This window comes from Cavia porcellus, unplaced genomic scaffold, assembly GCF_034190915.1.
Source record: "Cavia porcellus strain 051 isolate PalLab524CR breed Dunkin Hartley unplaced genomic scaffold, mCavPor4.1 scaffold_13, whole genome shotgun sequence".
Classification (NCBI taxonomy): Eukaryota; Metazoa; Chordata; class Mammalia; order Rodentia; family Caviidae; genus Cavia; species Cavia porcellus.
The window spans coordinates 5371012-5390174 of NW_026947496.1; the positions used below are offsets into that span (position 1 = coordinate 5371012).

General features: G+C 55.8%; 4 non-coding genes across 4 annotated transcripts; 3 read left to right on the forward strand and 1 right to left on the reverse strand.

Moving 5' to 3' along the window:
• Nucleotides 1-6551: 6551 nt before the first annotated feature.
• Nucleotides 6552-6645, reverse strand: Trnai-uau (transfer RNA isoleucine (anticodon UAU)). Its single transcript has 2 exons — nucleotides 6608-6645; nucleotides 6552-6587 (listed from the first exon to the last, which is right to left on the reverse strand). It is a non-coding gene; the product is annotated as a tRNA-Ile (tRNA).
• Nucleotides 6646-15987: 9342 nt separating this feature from the next.
• Trnal-caa (transfer RNA leucine (anticodon CAA)) lies at nucleotides 15988-16092 on the forward strand. Its single transcript has 2 exons — nucleotides 15988-16025; nucleotides 16047-16092. It is a non-coding gene; the product is annotated as a tRNA-Leu (tRNA).
• Nucleotides 16093-17529: 1437 nt separating this feature from the next.
• Trnam-cau (transfer RNA methionine (anticodon CAU)) lies at nucleotides 17530-17601 on the forward strand. Its single transcript has one exon. It is a non-coding gene; the product is annotated as a tRNA-Met (tRNA).
• Nucleotides 17602-17855: 254 nt separating this feature from the next.
• Nucleotides 17856-17928, forward strand: Trnak-uuu (transfer RNA lysine (anticodon UUU)). The gene has a single exon. It is a non-coding gene; the product is annotated as a tRNA-Lys (tRNA).
• The last annotated feature ends 1235 nt before the right edge of the window (nucleotides 17929-19163 follow it).

Consider the following 19163-nt stretch of genomic DNA (forward strand, 5'->3'; position numbering starts at 1 on the left):
TGGGCAGTGGACACCTGGTGCTTTTGGACTCACATTCGGCCAGGACACCTTCAGGTTCACACCCCTGCACACAGGAGCTGCTGCTGGCTTCAGAGAGCTGCGCAGATCCCAGCGCTGGCCAACAGCTCTCCCAGGGCTGCTTGGGAATGTCCGCTGCCCACATCTGGATCCCCCTTGCTTTCAGGTGCTCAGAGTTCCCTCAGGGTCCCAAATCTTGTCAAGATCCCGATCAAGTCTCAGCCCAAGGCCAGAAGGCCTTAAGAACGATCCGCTGTCTGATGTCATGGGGCGGAGGCCATGGCACCCAGAGTGCTGTGTGTCCTGCTGTGGCCCTGGGTGGCCAGGTGGCCAGGTGTGGGAAGGCTGTGCTTGACATGTGACCCTAGTGTGTCACTGCGCTCTGTGGATCGCTTTGGGTCTGAGACCTAACAAAGTGTTATCAGTGTACCACATGTTGGTGTTTTGGTTTCTCAGCTTAAGGATCATGGAGGACACGTGCTGCCTTGGACCTCCCGTCCCCAGTCCCTCAAGCCCACTGATGTCTCATCAGCTGTCTGACGCTACCACCCTGTTTGTGGTTTCATGGACTCCAGCAGTCTGCCTGACAGGAACTGGTATCAGTATTTCGGGAACATCAAATCTCTCTGGCCAGAAGTTTCTCTCACTAGACAGGTCCAAGACAGTCCCAGATGAGAGGACTCACACCACTCTCAGGACAGGTAGCAGGTTCTCTGTTCTCATCCCAGAAAAGAATTTCCTGGATGCATCAGCCAGACACACAAAGAGATGGTATCAAGCAGGATTTTAAAAGTACTGGGTCATGAGATAGCCTGTGAGCCTGAGGGGCTGGACGGTGAAGTCCTGTGGAACCCTGTGGATCTGTGGCAAGAGGGGGTTCAATGCTGAAAAACGGCCCATTCAGCAGGGGTGGGACCCTGGTTCACAGAGGGCAGAGCTGGAGCGCGTCCTCAGGCCCGCTCTTCGGTCTGATCCGGGGGAAGAAGGCCATAGATAGTGGCATGGCGGCTGGGATTGCCGGGCCTTAGGGACCTGTGATTGCTGACTGCTCTGCTTGGAGGTGCAGGGGGGTGGCAGAGCTTCGAGTGATAGAAGGCTCTAAGACCCTCAGAAATACGGGGGCGGGGGCGAGGCGTTCACTGCCACCCTGCAGCAGAGCAGCAATGAGTCTGAGGGTACCCAGCCACGGGGTGCGAGGCCGGGACCTTCATGTTTGCTTTTAGCTCAAGGAGGGGTCAGGAGACATCAGCCAGGTTGCTGTCATCTGATCACAGTGTCCAGTGTCGGTCTCGGGTCTGAGGGCAGCAGAGGGTCATTGGAAGGCTGAGTAATGTTTTGTTCCCTGGGCCAGGTCCCTGCATTGCTGGAATTCCCCCTTCTGGCTAAAAGCTACTGCACAAATGTGTGAGGGGCAACTGCTTGTGGTCAGGGCATCTGAGTGAAACACGCAGGTCTGTGCCTGAGAGGACTCTGCTTGGAAGGGAGGAAATGGTGTTCTGCGTTTGTTTGTTTTGAGACAGGATGTTGCTATTTGGTTCTGGCTGGCCTTGGACCTTAGTGATCCTCCTGCCTCAGCCTCCTGCGTGCTGGAATTGGAAATGCTGTTTGTTGTCCTATTTAAGGCTGACAGGCAGTCAGGTCCTACAGTGATGTCACAGTGTTGTGCTTGGTCCTTGTCTAGTGGGTTACACATGTCCACTGGTCCTAGGGGGTCATTTTTGCTAGTGAAGACTCCTTCCACTAACAAGAAAGACTCATCAATGTGGGAGCTCCTCTGGAGACTGAGGCAGGAGGATTGCAAGTTTTGAGCCCAACCTGAGCAACTTATGGAGACCTCATCTCAATATAAATATTTTTTAAAGGGCTGGGATGTACCTCAGCACTCCTTGGGTTCAGTGCCCCATAGCATATGTGAGCGGGTGCACACACACACACACACACACACACACAAAACACCATCTCAGTCTCCCACATATCCCCCTTCAATCTCATAGCACCCACCCCCACCACTGCCCGGACTGTGAACAGAGCCCCTCTGAAGCTGGGGATCCTGCCAAACTCTGGGTGAGGACTTGTTTGATTGTCAGCAGTTTCTTCCCACAGCAAGGAACCAGGAATCCTGGATGCAGATCACACCCTGGTTCTGGAGCTGAGAGTGTGAATTCTTGAGCTCTTCCTGTGTTTCACCTGGGCTAGTAGTGAGTTCAAGGGCAGCCTGGGCTCCAGAGGAAGGCCTGTCTCTAAAGTAAAGAAAGAATGAAAGGGCAAACATCTGATCTTAGGAGAAAGAAACGGATTCAGGGAGGCTGAAGAATGTTTTTGGTGAGATGATTGTAACCAGCTACGTATGAAAATCCACCCGCCTGGGCCATGCCTGTCATCTGTCCACCAGCCACTGTCCATCTACCTGCGAGTGGGCCATTGATTTTCTCCTGGCGTTGAGCCTGAACGTTTCTACAGATTCACAGAGTCCACAAATTTCTCCCCGCATACACCTAAGGATTCCCACTCACACTGTGCCCAAGCTGTGCCGTTCACTTCCGCCCCACTGACCCCTCTCTGCATCGCCCTGACTCACCCTGGAATCCCTGTTCCGAGCTGGAGGTCTGAGAACCACACCTGGTGGCTGGGTGGCTGGGTGTGTGACGTCCCTACCTCCCCGTGGGGAGCCTGTTCAGCCCACACTGGTGTCCCTCGAGCCCGAACATGGGGTCTCTCTGGTGCGATGACTCAGTTGCTGGCTCCCTGAGTGGTTAAGATCCAGTTCCCCAGATTTCTGCCATCTCGCAGGTTACCCTGGATTTCGTGCCTCTGGTGAAGTAGTTTAGACTCAGCTCGAGGCTTCAGGCTGCTGTGTTCTCGAAGCTGTGGCTTGTGTCTTTCCATTGCGCTTATTTAGCATTGTGTTCCTAGGCTCGTACATTTTGTTGTGTCTTCTGTCACTTTCAGGAGTAATACTGCTTTTAGACAGAAAAGAAAAGGTACATGGTAACTTTATGGCCATAATTCTGCTTTGAGAGTGCTTTGGTTTCCATGCAGAGAGCGGTGGAGTCCAGTGTACAGGCCAGTGGATCCCGAGACTGCTGTACCCACCCAGTGTGAGTTAGTTCAGCTCAGTTTACACTTTGGGAATGAGTGTCAGGCGCCATCCTTACAAGACATTTGACGGGACACCAATTACGGAGTGCGTCACAGCAGGGAGGCATCCTGAGTTGGCATCAGTTACTGGAAGAGCGCAAAGCTCAGGAGCAGGGACAATACCCAGATCTCGCCCTGGTGGCCCAGGCACAGACTCAGCAGGGTGCAGGGGATGGGATCCCAAATCTGGGAGCAGGAAAGGGCACTTCCCTGCCACCCAGTGCCCAGCCCCTTGCTGAACTGTTCTGAGTGGGCTCTTCCACCCTGACTGCCTCACAGAACTCAGGACAAGAAAGAGTCTGGGCCCTGTCAGATCCCAGCCTGAGCTTTGGGAAGGTGATGTGCCCTGTCCCCTGGACCCATGTGGTAAACATGGATGAGATCCAGTACCGTGTTTGCTCCTTGAACCCTCACATCTGGACCCTGTGTGACACGCTGACCCTCACATCCTCTCACTTACAGTCGTCTGTCCTCAGACGGTGACCCGACCATCTCTGTTGGACCCCTTGACCAACCCTCTGGGCCTGAAAGTCAGCAGGAGCAAGGCCCCTAGCTGCTCCCCTTAATACCCCTCAGTGGAAACAGCCAGAAGGACAAGACACTGGCACCCTAGATGCCTTTAAGGCCCCAGCTCTTGATGGGGGTATTTGGCAGTAGTCACACATTCGCAGGCCTGAGGGACAAAATGGTGCACAAAGCCACAGGCAGAGAAACAGAGACATAGAAGTACACTGTGTTCGTCACTGTTTATAAGCTCCCTGACCACAGTGACCCCACTGAGTACCAGCGACGGTCATGGCTATGCACGGTTCTGGTACTGGCTGCCGGGCCGTCTAACTGTTTTCAGGGCTAGCCCTGCTTTAATGCCACACATGCGATCAGTCTCTAGCTTTGACGGCTCCCTGCATACAGGAAGCTCAGCTCAGCCCAGGGAGCAGGCTTGTGGACTCCTGTCACAGGAGGGAATTCCGGGGTACCTGAGAGACCGGTGCACTCAGATCAGACTGAGTCAGAGAGCTCTGGGCAAGGAAGATGTACTGCATGTTCTCAGAGGCGGCCCTCCGGACAGAGCCCTGGCCCAGCCTCTGCGTGCCCTGGAAGTCATGCCTGAAGGACTGTGGCATAGCCCTCATCCATGTCCTGCTCTGTTCTTGGCCTGCTGCTGGGCCACAGGACCTGGGCCACCAGGACCTGTGTGGCCTCAGCTATCAATCATGAGGCAGAGGTGACCTGTGACCCAGTGACAGAGGGTCTAGGCGATCAGGCCAGAGCAGTTCTGAGGGTGAAGGAAGTTGCACACAGTAGGGCTGCATGCTGTGATACCCACACTTCCTCTCTCCCAGCCTGTGCCTCGGCCTCCCTGGGAGCTTCCTGGCATCCAACGACAGAAGCAGCCAAGACTCAGCAGCTTGCAGAGGGTTCTGTATAACACCTGGGTGCCTCGTGACATGGGAACCTCCTGGAGGTTCCGAGGGACCGTGAGGAGGGGGTGCTTTCGTGAGCCTGGCTGCGCAGCGTGCGTGATTATGAACCAGTTCACAGCTGTGGCCAGTGTTTGACCAAATGGGGGGTGGTTAGAAGCCAATGGCCAAGTCACGTGGGACACAGGGATATGGACGGACCACTGGGAATGAACGGCAATGATAGGAGTCCTCTGCCGGCCAGAGATGCTGCCCAGTCTCTCGTCAGCCACGGTCCCATCACCTGTGGGCTCATGAAGAGTGGCCTTGGTGGCCTGGCTAGAGGCCCAGCACCTTGGGCTTTTGCACGCTGAGGCTGATTGTGGTCACAGCTGAACACCCACTCCAGCCTTGAGCATGCACTTCCTAGGGAGAGCTGGCTTTGGTGGCCGGCTGGTCACATCAGGGAAGTGGACAGGCCTTGCCATTCCTGAAACACTCCCTGGAGGCCTGGACTCGTCTATCTGGCAATGCATCTGCCAGGACGCCCCCATGGACTTGCCAAATGCCAATTCCACAAGCACTGGTGCCACCAAGGGCTCTAGCACGTCAAGGCCTGCATGGTCTCATCTGTCATTACCATCCTGTGGCAGTGGCCTTCTGAGGACACAGGTAGTGTCCTCAAGGTGACAAAGCTTACAGCCAGGGCTGTGTGCAGTTCTGCTTCTCCTACAGCAGCATTCACAGGCCCAGGAGTAGAGAGGTGGAAATGGGTGCCAGGCCGCACCCTGCGCCGCTGACCTGTGGGTCCCTCTGAACTTCCTGTCCAGTGCTCCGCGGCAAGGCTGTGCTCCCAGGAGCGAGGATCCCACCGCACTACAGTCTCCACTGCGCCTGCTCGTGTCTCCTCACTTCCAGCAGGCCGAGGCAGGCGTTCCACCATCCACCACGCAGACCAGTGCTGCCTGCCGGGGAAGGCTGAACTCAGGTGGGGCACCGCCTGGTATTCCCGTGTCCGTGGTCGAGGTCCATGGAAACAACAGCGTGGTCCCGGCAGGACCACGAATGGCCAAGATCTTTCAGGCCAGTGGCGTGGGTCCTCCCATCTCAAGTGCGTGCTAGAGGCCAAGGGCACGCAGTATGGGCAGCAGAGCACGGCCACGGTCCAGGGACCCGCTGTGTGTCCAGCTGAGAGGGACGGATGTGGAGTGGGTAATGTTAGGAGTCGAGGAGGCTAAGATAACCAAGGCGGGATTTCCCAGCCGGCCTAAGCGGGGCTTTGGGGAGATCGCAGGGCTTGAAGCTGGAGGCGGAGGGAAGGAGCAGCCCGGAGCTGTCCAGGCTGTGCCTCTGCCCGGCGCCCGGCCCTCCCCGTTCCGCACGCCCGACCGGCCCTCGATCGGGCCCGGCTGACCCCGGCCGCCCCGCGTCCTGTCCCGCGGCGCTTGGTCATAGAGTGAGTGCGCTTATTTTGCTAGAGACAGGAAGAGACACCCATCCCGCGGACAGGGGGCTGAGCCGCTGAGGGAGACGCCTGGCTCGCTTCCCCGTCTGGTTTCTCACACAGCAGCGGTGCTGGGCTCCACCGAAGCCCGGTGCCCCGCGGGTTCAGCGCTTGCCGCCCGCGCGTAAACTCAGCTCCGCGGACCCTCGCGCATGCGCGGCCGCGACCAGCTAGCCTGGGAGGGGAGGGGAGGGGAGGGGAAGGGAGGGAAGGGGAGGGGAGGGGAGGGGAGCGAGGGGCGGGGAGGGAGGGGCGGGGCCGCAAAGAGACTGGGAGCGGGACAGGCGCTCTGGAAGGCGGCTCCGGCCTGCGTGCTCCCCTGCGGTCCCGGCGGTGGTGTCCTCCTCCTGCTCGGTGCGTTTTCTCCCCACACCTGGAACCTTCGCCACAGAAAACTGAGCTCCAGGCGTGGAAAATGAATCCACGGCAGACTCTTCCTGAAGAAAAATATCCGGCGACGTCCCCCCTAAAGCCACGAAGGGAAGAAAACATGCTCCAGGTGAGGCTCGAACTCACAACCTCGGCATCACCCGCACATATACTGCTGTATAAGTACCGCGCGCTAACCGATTGCGCCACTGGAGCATGCTTTCCCGCTCTCGCCGTGCGCGCTCTACAGCTGAGGGACGGCACGAACCGGGACCGGACCCGCACCCGCACCCGGTCCACGCCGAGGCTGCGGCTACCTAGTGCGCGTGGTAGCCACTTGGCGCAGCCGCTGGCCGGTACCTTGGGTAAGCCGAGGCAGCGTACGCGCCTCTCGCCCCTGGGCACCTGCCTGCCGCCGAGGATTTCCGGGGCTTCCAGGACCAAGGCCGACCACGCCCCTCGCCCAGGGCGGCATACAGGTGCTGTCACGGTCTCTGCAGTCGCAGAATCGTGTGCAGCTCCAATCACGGCACCTGCCGGGACTGAGGGATGCTGCTCGGTGGCTCTGCTGGGTCACTGCAGTTCCTGAAGTGACACCTGAGGGCAAGGAGCAGTCAGAAGCAGGCAGGCTGTGGGAGAAAGCAGGTCACGAGAGAAGCTCCTACCCTCCCACCGCGACCCCACAGGGGAGGTCAGGCCCTGTCGGAACGGGCGCACCACGACGCCGGAGTTGAACATTCAGGCCCCTGCACATGCAGGCTGGGCGGTGTGGAGAGCTGCGGCCCTGAGCAAGGCCCCGAAGGTGAGACTGCTGAGCTTGGGAGGGAGGCTCCGAGGATGCTGGCCACTTTCTGTGCCGCCTGAATCCACCAAGTTCCCGGGATGGGTCCTCTGGCATCTTGGCTGCGGGCCGCTTGCCTCCAGACTGCAGGATCGGAACGTGTGCACCTCGGAACGCGCTCTGGGCATCTTGTTGCAGCCCCAGTGGACGAGGACATGTGGCCACGCCCCATCGTGAGGAACTCCTGCGGACCTCGCAGCGCTACTCGCAATGAAGCCCTCTCTGGTCCAGTGTGCAGAGCCCTTCTGCTCCCGATAGCACGGCGGTCCCACAGGGAGCATTTGCTTAAAAATTGGCTAAATACCCTGATTAGTCCTGAATTTATGTCTCCTCTCCTGCCAGAGAGCTGGTGATCCACATCTGGAATCCCAGCGCTCAGGAGACCAAGGCAGGAAAATCTCCCCAAGGTAAGGCCATTTGAGGCTGCACAGTGAGTTCAAGGCCAGCATGAGCAGCTCAAGGAGACCCTGGCTCAAAAACAAAGCAAGCACGTCTGAGGGATACCCAGACAGAACAGTCGCAGAGACTTCCAACCACCGAGCTGTGCCTGAAACCTGCATTCCTTGGATTCCAGCAGAGCCACCTCAAAACTGAGCCCAGGGTCAGAGCCCCTCTAGCAGTAAATACGTCTTCCCGCCACCAGCAGGAACGGGGTCAAGGCCTGCCCCCTCCAGGCCAGCTGCTGGCCCTTGGCCTTCCTTACCCTTTCTCCCCACCTCTGCCTTAAACCTTCAGCCTTTCATGCTGCCGCAGGGACCAAGAGCCTGCTGCACAACCAGGTCAGGGTCCCACTTTAGACCCATTCAGTATGCAAAAACAAGCAAACCCAGCACAAAACCGGTTCCATGTGGCAGCGAGGGTTATTTCACGTAGAACCTCAATAGTAGTCGAAGTGTCAGAAAGATGGTCCTGAAAGCCCCAGACTGCAGCTTGCACCACGATGTTCTGGAAGGAGCCAGAGTCAGCTCTGCCTAAAGAAATTGCCATCCCCTTGGATGTATGGGGGCGTCCATACATCCAAAGGCCTCTTCAGGGCCATCCTGTCACCCTGCATGCTCCAAGGGGCCTGTTTATCCCCACAAAGGCCTCAGTGCGCCCACAAGTCCTCTCCTGTCCCAGACTGAGTCAGCATGTGCCGGCATGTTCTGGTGCACGCTTTGCTCATGACACACAGGCACTGGTGATGGAGAAGAAGGCGCACGGTGTGTCCCTGTCCCTGTGTCCGGAAGCAGCCACAGAGCGTGAGATCCCAAAGGTCACGCTCCTCCATCCTCCACACTGACTCTCTTGGTGTGGGTTAAATTCTTTAACCCGATATGGATACCCAAGTCCCCCTGTAAAAGGCACTACTTTAGGAATAATCCAGTCTAGCTGGTTTAGCAAGAACTCCCCCTTAAAGGGCCCCTCTCACTGCCTGCTCCCCAAGCTCCTCCTCGCTCCTCGGGCACCCTCCCAGCTGCCCCGTGCAGTGGCGCTCACTTCCTTCCCGAGTGCAAGCAGCGGAGGAGAAATTGCAGTTGGGTCACCAAGGAACCTCGTCCCAGCCCAGATGCCACCTGCCCGTGATTAAAGCTGGGGTGACAACCTCATCCCAGCCCTCCCAGCCACAAAGGGAGGGTCCGGATGGGCTCCATGGGACTGAGCACCTTGCAGTACCCCAACTCTCTGTAGTCTTCTTAGGACTAGGAGACACCAATTGCCACCCCCACCCATCCAACAGCACCTACACAAGAAGCGAAGGCTTAGTGGGTCCCGTGCAATCTCCTGGCTTTCACAGCTCTCAGGCCTGGGATGTCCACAGCCAGGAGCCGCTGTCGTTTCCTGGGCACCCCACTTTTTTGAGCAAAATCCTAGGAATGCACTTGTGACACAGGCCAGGACACCCATAGGGATGGGGACCAGGCAGGCCCTGGGTCCCACCCTGCTGCTTGTTGAAAGCGTGGTTCCAGTTTCCTTCTGGGGCAGCCAGGAACTTGTGTGCCAGATTTGCTATGAACTGTGACAGTCCTTGGGCCTGTGGGTGCCCAGCGGGGAGCGAGACACCAGCGAGGCCTGACCTTCATCTGCAACCTTTGTGACTGGAAGTTTTGGGTCAGGTCTCTTCTGGGCTCTGCTTCTGGGAGGGAGTGTTTGTCTAGGGCAGGCTTGGTTAGCGCTGAGTTTACAGGATGCTCACCCCCTTCAGAATGAGGACCCCACAGTGAGAGCTTCCCAGGGACATCCAGCTACCCTGGAGGTCTCCAGCTGCTGTCCCGACCTGTGCTTACCTGGATCCTGTTGGCTTTGACACCCACAGTGGCTCTCTGCAGAACCACCTGACTACCCAGCTCTGCCTTCCTCGTGGCCCCCAGGCAACGTTCACTCCTGATTTCAACTCAGGAAGGGTCTGAGATGTCACCAGGTCCCTATTGTCTGGTCACAGTGTCCAGTATCCATCTCAGGTGCCAGGACAGCCCGGGGGTGCTGGAAGGCTGAGTAATGTTTTGTCCTCCGGGATCTGAGGCCCCTGATCTTGCAGGAATCTGCCTTTCTTGGTAAAAGCTACTGCACAAATGTGTGAGGGGCAACTGCTGTTGGTCAGAGATCTGAGCAAAACACACTCGTCTGTGTCTGAGGGGGTGGGCCATGCTGCCTGTGTGAGAGGAGGAAACGGTGTCCTTTGGGGCTGCCCAGCTGCCCCAGCCTGGAGCACAGTACGGTCCACTCATGGCCACAGAGTGAAAGCTCTTGCTCTCCTGTACCTGCCCTGCAGACTCAGGCCACAAGGACAACGAGAATCACGGCCCGGGTGTCAGTGGCCCGCACAGGACTCTGCCTCTAGGGGAACCGGCAGAAGCCCAGCTGCACTTCAGTCCACCCTGCCGGCTGCCCTCTCCTGAGCCAGGGAGAGTGAGCACTGCTGCCCTGCCAGTGTCTGACCGGGTGCCATCTAACAGTGGGTGAGCCCAGCGAACTTGGCACCTCATTTCTCTCCTGGTCCTTGTCCTTCCATCATGCTGGACTCAGGGCCCAGGGTTTCCAGCCATACCTGGCCAGCAGGAAAGCAGAGGTGTTTCCACTCCACCTTGGTCCCAAAACAGAAGCCATCTGTCTCTTCTTACTCTATTTTTTTTTTTTTTTTTTTGGTCTTTTTCTTTTTTATTGGTACCGGGGATCAAACTCATGACTGCCTGCTTGCAAGGCAGGTGCTTATGCCACTGAGCTAAATCCCCAGCCCCTACTCTATTCTTTTTCATGCTTTTATTTCCATCAGCCCACAAGAGTTTATTCCGAGAGTGAATTCTAGAAATCAGAGGATCATGGAGCTGGCAGTTTGGATATTTGATGTCAGGGCCCATAAAGTAAAAGTGGGTGTTCGCAGTGGATGGACGACTGGTGGGCAACATGTAGCCCCAGCAGAACTGAATCAGCATGGTGCTGGGTGGGGAGGGCCCACCTGACGACCGCTGCCAACATAAAAGGAGACCTGGAGAGGAAGAGCAGGAGCTGTTGGTTTTTTGGAGGCTGGTGGTTCTCTTGGAGGAGCTTGTCATGCTGGATCCCCAGATATGAACTTGGCTGTTGTCATCAGAGGAGCTCAGATTCACTTTGGGGGAGCTCTGGTCCTTACTTAGAGCATCGCTTCCTAGTTCTGTAGGGGAAGACCTGTGCTGTTCAGTCTCCAGGAGAGGCTCGTCACACTGGCTTCCTAACATGAACTTGGCTGTTTCATCACCAAAGGAGCTTGGGACCTCACTGTCATTGAGGATGGCTGTGGTACTTTTCAGGGGAGCCCTGGACCTTATTTTGAGCATCACTTCTTGGCTAGAGGGCAGATCCTTCAGCCTGCTGGCACAAATCCTTCCCCCCACTGGCACAGACTTTCTGGCTTCCACCACTAACCTGTGGGCCTTCCCAGTGCAGATCCATGAAGCAGGCTTGCGGTGGGCTCCAGGCCTCCAGTAATACTTGTGGGGGGCTTTGTCATGGTCTAGGATTTCAACTGATGTATGTGAAACATTGTTGTGAGATCCAGGCCTTGGCTGGATTCTTTGAGTCTTTAACATGTGGACAGATCTCCTGCACTTTTTGTGTTTGACTCTTTGGGTGAATATTATAAAATAATTATGTAAATTATGTGTCCTGTATTAAATTGTTTTCCTTGAAAACCCTGACTACAACAGTGTTGCAACATTAAGGTGTGTATGTGTGTGTGTGTATGTGTGTGTACACAAAGTGGCATATACCTGTGATCCCAGCACCTAGGAAGCTGAGGCAGGAGCGTTACCAGAAGGTCAAGGCCAACCTGAACTACATGGCCAAGACCTTAGGACTGTGTATTGAATGACCCTGGTAGGACAGCGGGTCTCACCACAGACATACTCAGTGGTCGCTGGTCATTCTGTCTCTGTCCTCCTCTCTCCCTCTCTCATCGTAAAAGCACAAATTAAGAACAAGCACTACACCTAATTTTTGTAAGTAATTTTAGTAAGAAAGAGAACCCAGATAAGTGCAAGCATAGGCATATGACAAAATTAAAACCAAAAAGCTTGTCAAACCAATGAAACCCTACATTACCAGCAGAGGTTTGTTTTGTTCAGTGTGTTGGCTTTTTAAAATAACCAATGATGCTATAAAATGAATGACATTTTAACCAATTGTCTTAGGTATTTTTCTCATTGTTGAAAAAAAAATGCCTGAAATTCAAAGTTAAAGGGAGAAAGCTTTCCTTGGCTCACAGTTTGCAGAGGCTTCAGTCCACGATCAGCAGGTTCCAAGCAGGGTGACACATAGCAGAGGGGCCTCACAGAGGAAAAATAGCTCACAGCCAGCAGAAGACAGCAAGTGACTTCAGCAGCGTCTTTCAGTCCCTGCTGTACCCTGTCTAGGCGACCGGGCTTAGGGTGGGTCATAAACCAATCAGCGGGCTCATTTAGGGCCTGCACACCCTTCATCCCAGCATCGCACCCTTAGATCCAGCCACTTCTGGAAAAGCCCAATCTATGACTGCGTGAGGTTTTAGCAGGACATCTAGACGCAGATATAACAGCATACATCAAAACCACAGCCCCTGAAGTTCAGTGAATACACTTAATATTATAGAAATTGGCCCAATAAAAGTATTAGAAAATGGACTTAATTGCAGTATTATTTTCTTGCACCATCTGGTTAAGTAATTTTCCCAATAGTTCCAGCTACCAGTGGAACACATACATGTTGGTTCAGAAATGCAGCTTTAACTCTTGCATTTATTATTTTACTCCCCAAGGTGCTGGGGGACCAAGCCCAGGCTTTGGGTGTGAGGCAGCAGCTCAGTGACTGCTCAGCCCACGGACTTGGAGCTGCCCCATCCTAGGCTGCAGCCTGCAGACAGCTGCTCCAGGTGATGTATCCTGAGACCACTCCCCTGTGCCTGGGCTGGTTCTTTAGCAACTCAGGTGGGTTTCTAAGGCTGGCACCTTGTCGGATTATTTTGAGACTCCAAACTACATTCTTGAGTTTCTTTGTGTCTTAAGGGCATTACTATATCACTAATTGATGCAAACATGGTGTTGGGAAGCCGTCCCATCTTACTGTGTGGTCTCATTCATTACGCTGTGACCATGCTAGTTTTAGCAGTGGTGCCAATGGTCCTCTGTCGTGGGGTTTTGTGGGCAGCACAGTTCCAAGCACAAGGAGACAGGAGACTGGCTGTAGGCAGGATCTTCAGCAGGGTTTTGTCTTTATTTCATGCACTAGTTGATGGCAGGTCCTCAGCTTGTAGGTGAGGGTCACGCCTGCTTCAGGGCCTGCAGACCCCCACACGGAGGTCGTGTGGCCGTGCAGGACGTAGATGAGGAAGTAGGGGAGCTGGCGCTGCATTTCTGAACCTGGGTGAGATTCACGCAGCTTCTCGGCTGGGGCCGCCAGCTGGGCACCTCCTAGGTAGGCAGGGCAGAATCCCAAGCATGATACTGTGCTGTGAGTAGCAGTGCTGGTCAGTAAGTGACAAAGCTCAGTAACAAAGGTGTGGGTGGTGCACTTCCCCGCCTGTGCCAGGCGGCACTGACTGTATTCACAGGTCTTGGGGATTCCCTCAGCTGACTTCCAGGTATCTGGCAGTGTTACTTCTGTTTCTCTACTTTTACAAGCAGCATATTCTTCCTATGCTTGCAAGATAGGGTAAAACTAAAGTATTCCTACTTCTAGGTCAAAGAAAACTCCCTGTTTCTCTTTCAAACTGGTAGAGGCCCTTCACCCCTGGTTTACGAGACCAGTGCTCTAACCCCTGAGCTACGGAGCCCCAATACATTGTTGCAATTGCACATTTAAATACATTCATTGGTATTCTGGCAGCCAGGTGTGCCCCATCTTGAGGGCTTTGGCCATCTCTTAGGGCCTTGGCCCTAAGACTGCCCTGCTCCCCCACACCGCAGCCTCGCGCCTCACGCTGCTCGATCGAGTGGAACAACCCGGGCCGGTCTAGCACCGGAGTGCAAGCGCTAGGCGCACCCGCCCTTGGGATCCAGGCGACACGGAGGTGACCAGAGTCGCCACAGACACATAACGGATCCAGCCCAGGGCGCAGCGGGCTCTGAGGCCCAGAGAAGCCGAGGTCGCTCGGATCCTGCAGCCTGGACGCCGTCTGCAGCTGCCGGGGAGGCGCGGTCCCAGTGCCTGGGCGTGAGTGGAGGAGGAGCGGTCGGGGGCGTGGATCTGCGCCGCGCGTGGGCTCTGTGCGTGTGTGACTGAGTGTGTCTGTGTCCGTGCGCATCCCTGGTGTGTAATGCCCGCCCAATGTCACCGCGGGCTCCTCTCTTACTCCCGCGGTCGCTCCGGAGCCCCGGTGCGCTCTGCCACGTGGCATCGCCGACATGTGGACAATTTGCCTGCTGGACGCTCGCGTCACCCGTGCCTCCAGGAGCCCGGAGAGTCAGGAGGAGCTGGCCCCGTTCAGGTGTGCACCGCGCACACTGCACACACTCACCCCACACTGCAAGTGTGTCTGGCGAGACCGTGCACTGAGGTTCTCTTTACCACAATTTCAGCAGAACGCCTCGGGGACTTGCGCGTAACTTCTCTGAGAAGGCAGAGTGGACCTGCGAGAGTCCTCTTTCACAAAGGTTCGCTAGGAGAGGCTCCGTCAGAATCACAGCGGACTCTTCACAGGGTGGCCTGTAATCTTGGCGCTAGGGAAGCTGAGACGGGAGGATCTCTACCAGTTGCAGTCCAGTCTGTGCTACATAATGAGTTCAAGACCAGCTTGATCCAGAGCTTGTCTGAACACACAAGAAAGGAGGGGTAGTTGAGGGAAGGCTGAGTGATGGCAGAGTAAAGAATAAAGAAGAAAGGCAAAAGCCTTTTCCCGTAGTGACTGATGCGTGTGATGGCAACCCTGGCAGGCTGAAGAAGGCGGAGGCAAGAGGACCGCAAGCTCCCACCCAGTCCAAGCAATCTAATGACTTAGCCAAACTGTCTCAGAATAAAAGAATAAGAGACTAGGGATGTAGCTCGATGTGAAGGTTCTGGGTTCAATCTCCAGTGAGAGAAAAAGGGTTTGGTAGAAACTGGGAGTGGATAAGCAGCCTGTTCCTAAGCCCTACACCACACATGCATGTGGGCACACACACACACACACACACACACACACACACACACACACCGGCCTTTGGGTCATGCCCCAGAGATACTGTGACCTTACAGCAGACTCAGGCCTCTCTGGCTGCAAATCTGGATTTTTAGAAAACAGATTGTGGCCACCCATTAGCTTACGAGTAGCACAGCATGTGCTACAGGTGTGTGTGTGGTAGGTGTGTACTGTATACAAGTGTGACAGTGTGCAATACACAGACACTACCCACGTACTCGCTGTATGGACAACCACGCAGCTCTTCAGATGTTTAAAGGAACTCGGTGTCAGTACCTGGGAAGCGGGCTGCGAGTCTGGTCCTAGCCAGGCCCTGTCCACCACGAGAAGGCTGGGGCTCCATCTCCAGCACTGGAGCCAGGGTAATGATGGTGATGATGATAATGATCAGTGGTGGGGATGAAGATGATGGTGACGATGGTGGTGGTGAGGTGATGATGGGAAAGCCCACAAAACACCGTAACGCAAAACGTCAAGACATCATCTCAGCATTATTTTAACTATATTTGCATAGAAGATCTTAGAAGAAAATTGTGACACATATCAGCTGCAACTGACAATCACCTTATATTTTGAAAATATCTATTTTCAGGTGTTCAAATATTTTAACTCAGAGTCAGAGGTTTGCATTTGACATATGCAGACACTTTAATGAAGTAACAAAAGCCCAGCATTCACACATATAAAAGTGCACATTGTAAATTTTGCGTAGTTGTAACTGTGTGGTAAGCATGAATAGGTTTCATTAAGAAGAGTAAAATCTGTGGGTGTGGTGGCACACCCCTCTTATCCCAGCACTTCAGAGACTGAGGCAGGCGGATCACTGGGCTATAGAGAGTTCAAGGCAAGCCCAGACTGCACAGGGAAACCAGTCTCCAGAAGAGGAGAAGAGAAGGGTCTTGGGTCTGAGTGCGGGCTAGGGAGGCCGGATTCTCTACCTGGAGAGGGTGGAGCCCCAGCGTCCCTCGACCTTGATCTCCCTCACCTGAAGGTGGCTTAGGCTCTGCAGTGACCCGGTGCTCCCTGCCAGTCCACTTGTAGTCCCCTAGGCCCATCAAGTCCTCTGGATAAGTGTTGGTGACTAAGACCCCCCTCCAGTTAACCTGAAGGTGTCAGGATGGCCGAGTGGTCTAAGGCGCCAGACTCAAGCTTTGCTTCCCGCTTTGGGGGTTCTGGTCTCCGCATGGAGGCGTGGGTTCGAATCCCACTTCTGACACATTAGTTTCCCTTTTCTTTTCTAGTCCGGTTTACCTCTAGTGTCCTCCTGGTAACGGCCCTGCCCTTGGATCCCGCCCTGCGCGGCCAGCCTCCCCGCGCAGGGAGCTCGAACCCTCCACAGAGGAAGGTTCCGAGTTGGGGCCCCAGGACCCTTGCACCCTCCTCCAGAAGCAGCCGCTGCCTGGGCTCAAGAGCCACAGGACGAGGAGTCGCCCCCAACCATGGGCCGCGGGCGACTGGGCCCCCTCAGGTCACCGAGCGACCTAACCGAGGCCAGGGCACTAGGCTGCACACTCAGGATGCAGACGCACACGGATCTGCGCTTTCCTCAGGACAGCGAGCTCCGGCAGTGCGGGCAGACACCAAAGCGCCAGGCGGAGGGAGCGGAGCCGCCACCTTCCGGTGACTCATTTAACCGCCGCCAGGTAGACGAGGAGCTTCACCAGGCCCGGATCCCTTCCTGCCAGGTCCTCGGCTCAGCGGAGGCTCCGCGCTCTGACCCACTGGTGGTGCCCTGAGATCGCATCTGAAATCTCCACGGCCCACGCGTCCTTTCCAGTGACCGCGCACTTTTCCGCGTCCCGTTTTCTTTGTTCCCTGAAAGTGATACAGGCGGTGCAACATGGGACCTCCAGATGCTCCAAGTAGGAGAAACGCGCCACGACCTGCTGGAACCGGACTCGCCCAGATCGCGCTCTCCAACGTCAAAGAACGAATTTTAGGAGCAGCGGAAGTTAAGAGTGGACCGAGCGCAGCCGCGAAGGAGACGGCGCCAGTGGGCTGACCCGGGACCCCCCAGTGCGGTCACCAGGGCGGGGGCTGAGCTGACGCGGAGCAAACCGGGAGCAAGGCGCGCACCGAAGGCTCAGGGCCTGGTGGGGACGCGGCCTTGGGGGTTTCGCCCGCCCCAGGAGCGGCACGTGGAGGACGCACCACCGTGCGAGAGGGCGGGGTGCGGGGAGGTGGCCAGTGGCAGGGACCGCGGAGAGCGTAGCTCGGAGCTCAGCGCGTCCACCCGAGTCGCGGGCCCGGGACGTGGCGGGCAGAAGCGGCCCCCGTGCGGCAACACCTGGCGTGGCCGGATCGCGACCAGGATGGCGGGCTTCGTCTTTCGCACGTGCCCGCTACTTTCCCGGCGACACGGGTGCGGAACACGGAGACCGCGCGCCCCCGCCCGGTGTCCGGGCCGCTGCTCGTTGCGCTCGGTTCGCGCTCTGTCCCGCACGGTTGGTTCGCCCGGCGCAGCCCCCGCAGCCCAGGTTGCGGGAGGCGAATTTGGAGAAAGGCCACGGAGCCTCTGCCCTCCCGGGCGGCTCGGACGGGGACGCAGGGATCGTTCGCCCAGGGCGATTCTGGGGGGCGCGGCAGAAGCAGGGGAACCGTGAGAGCGGGATCGGCGCTGAGCTAAGGACTGGGCCACAACTGTCCTCCTGCCAGCAGAGTGGCGCAGCGGGAGCGTGCTGGGCCCATAACCCAGAGGTCGATGGATCGAAACCATCCTCTGCTAGCAGCTTTACTTTCCATCTCTGGTCTTGATGAGTACCACCTCTTTCTGGTTTTGCTTTTTTGCTGCACCTAAACCTTTCTGGCAGCTGGGGCCACCGGGAGGCTGACGGCGACAGCACCTACATCGGGGTCCGTCCCTGCCGAGCAGACCTCACCTCTCCCCGAGGTTTAGGCTGTTTTAGCAGCCTGCATCCCACTGGCGATCTGTGAGTCACTTTAGACCAAGTACTAAAAAAAAAAAAAAATCTATAATGAGCCTGGATAGCTCAGTCGGTAGAGCATCAGACTTTTAATCTGAGGGTCCAGGGTTCAAGTCCCTGTTCAGGTGGCCTGTAAGAGTTTTGTGTCTTTGGAGCCATGACGTGATTTACACTGTAGTAGTCTGGGTAATTTAAAGGATTATTTTATGATGGTCACCCAGAGTTTAACACAGGAAAATGCAGGAAATCTGTCTACAGCACTGAAGACCAAGAATATTCAGCCAAGGGCCTGGATCCCACAGCAATGTCCTGCATGAGTCCATTTAGAGACCTAGAGCCCATAACAATGCCTCCCATGAGTCCACAAGAAGGACTCACGCCAGTCTGTTTTATGGATCTGCACTGGGGAGGCCCAAAGGTCAGCAGTGGAAGCTAGAAAGTCTCTGCCAGCGGAGTGAAGGAGCTGTGCCGGTAGGTTGAGGGTTCTACCCTAGAGCTGAGAAGTCATGCTCATAATAAAGACCAGGCCTGTCCTGAAAAGCACCACAGCCATCCTCAGTGACATGGAGGTCCTGAGCTCCTTCAATGATAATAACAGTTGAGTACATGCCAGAAACCCAGTGTGACAAATGTGTCCTGGGGATTAAATGGCACACGTCTTTCCCTCTGGAGCCAGGAAGCAATGATCAATGTAAGGACCAGAGCTCCCACAAAGTGAGCCATAGCCACTCCCACCAACAAGGTCCTGAGCTCCTCTGATGACAATGGTCGAACTCACACTGGGGGAGCTTATCATGACAAGCTCCTTTAGGAGAACAAATGGCTCAAATGGCAACACTTAGAGAAACCCACAATGCCTGGCTTCTCCTTCTCTATGTCTCTATGCTGGCTACTTTCCTCAGGTAGAACATTTATGCTCAGCATCATGCTGATTTAATACAGCTGGCGTTAAGTTGACCACCAGTTTTTAATCCATAACAGAGCCTCTCCTTGGCCTTCCCCAAATGTCCTATAGAAATTAAAAAGGGCTTCAGAGCCATGGTGACTCCAGGTTGAGATCTTGCAGCACAATGACCTTCTCATATCTTTCTCTTGTTTGCATTCGAGTTCATTTGCCTGCACCCTAAACAGTTTAACTGGACTCTGTTGCAGTGTAAGGCATCAAGCGCTGGGCTGCAGCGCTGTGTGAAGGCCCCAGGTCCAGTGCCCCGCTGCCAGCGTCAGTCACTTGCTCTGCTCCTCAGCTAGGTGAGGCCACCGTGCACCCCATACCCATCATGCCCACAGCTTCTGGCCAGATGGAGAGGCACAGAGAGAACAGATTAACAGGGTGATCCACACCCGCCCTGCTGGGCTTGGCATT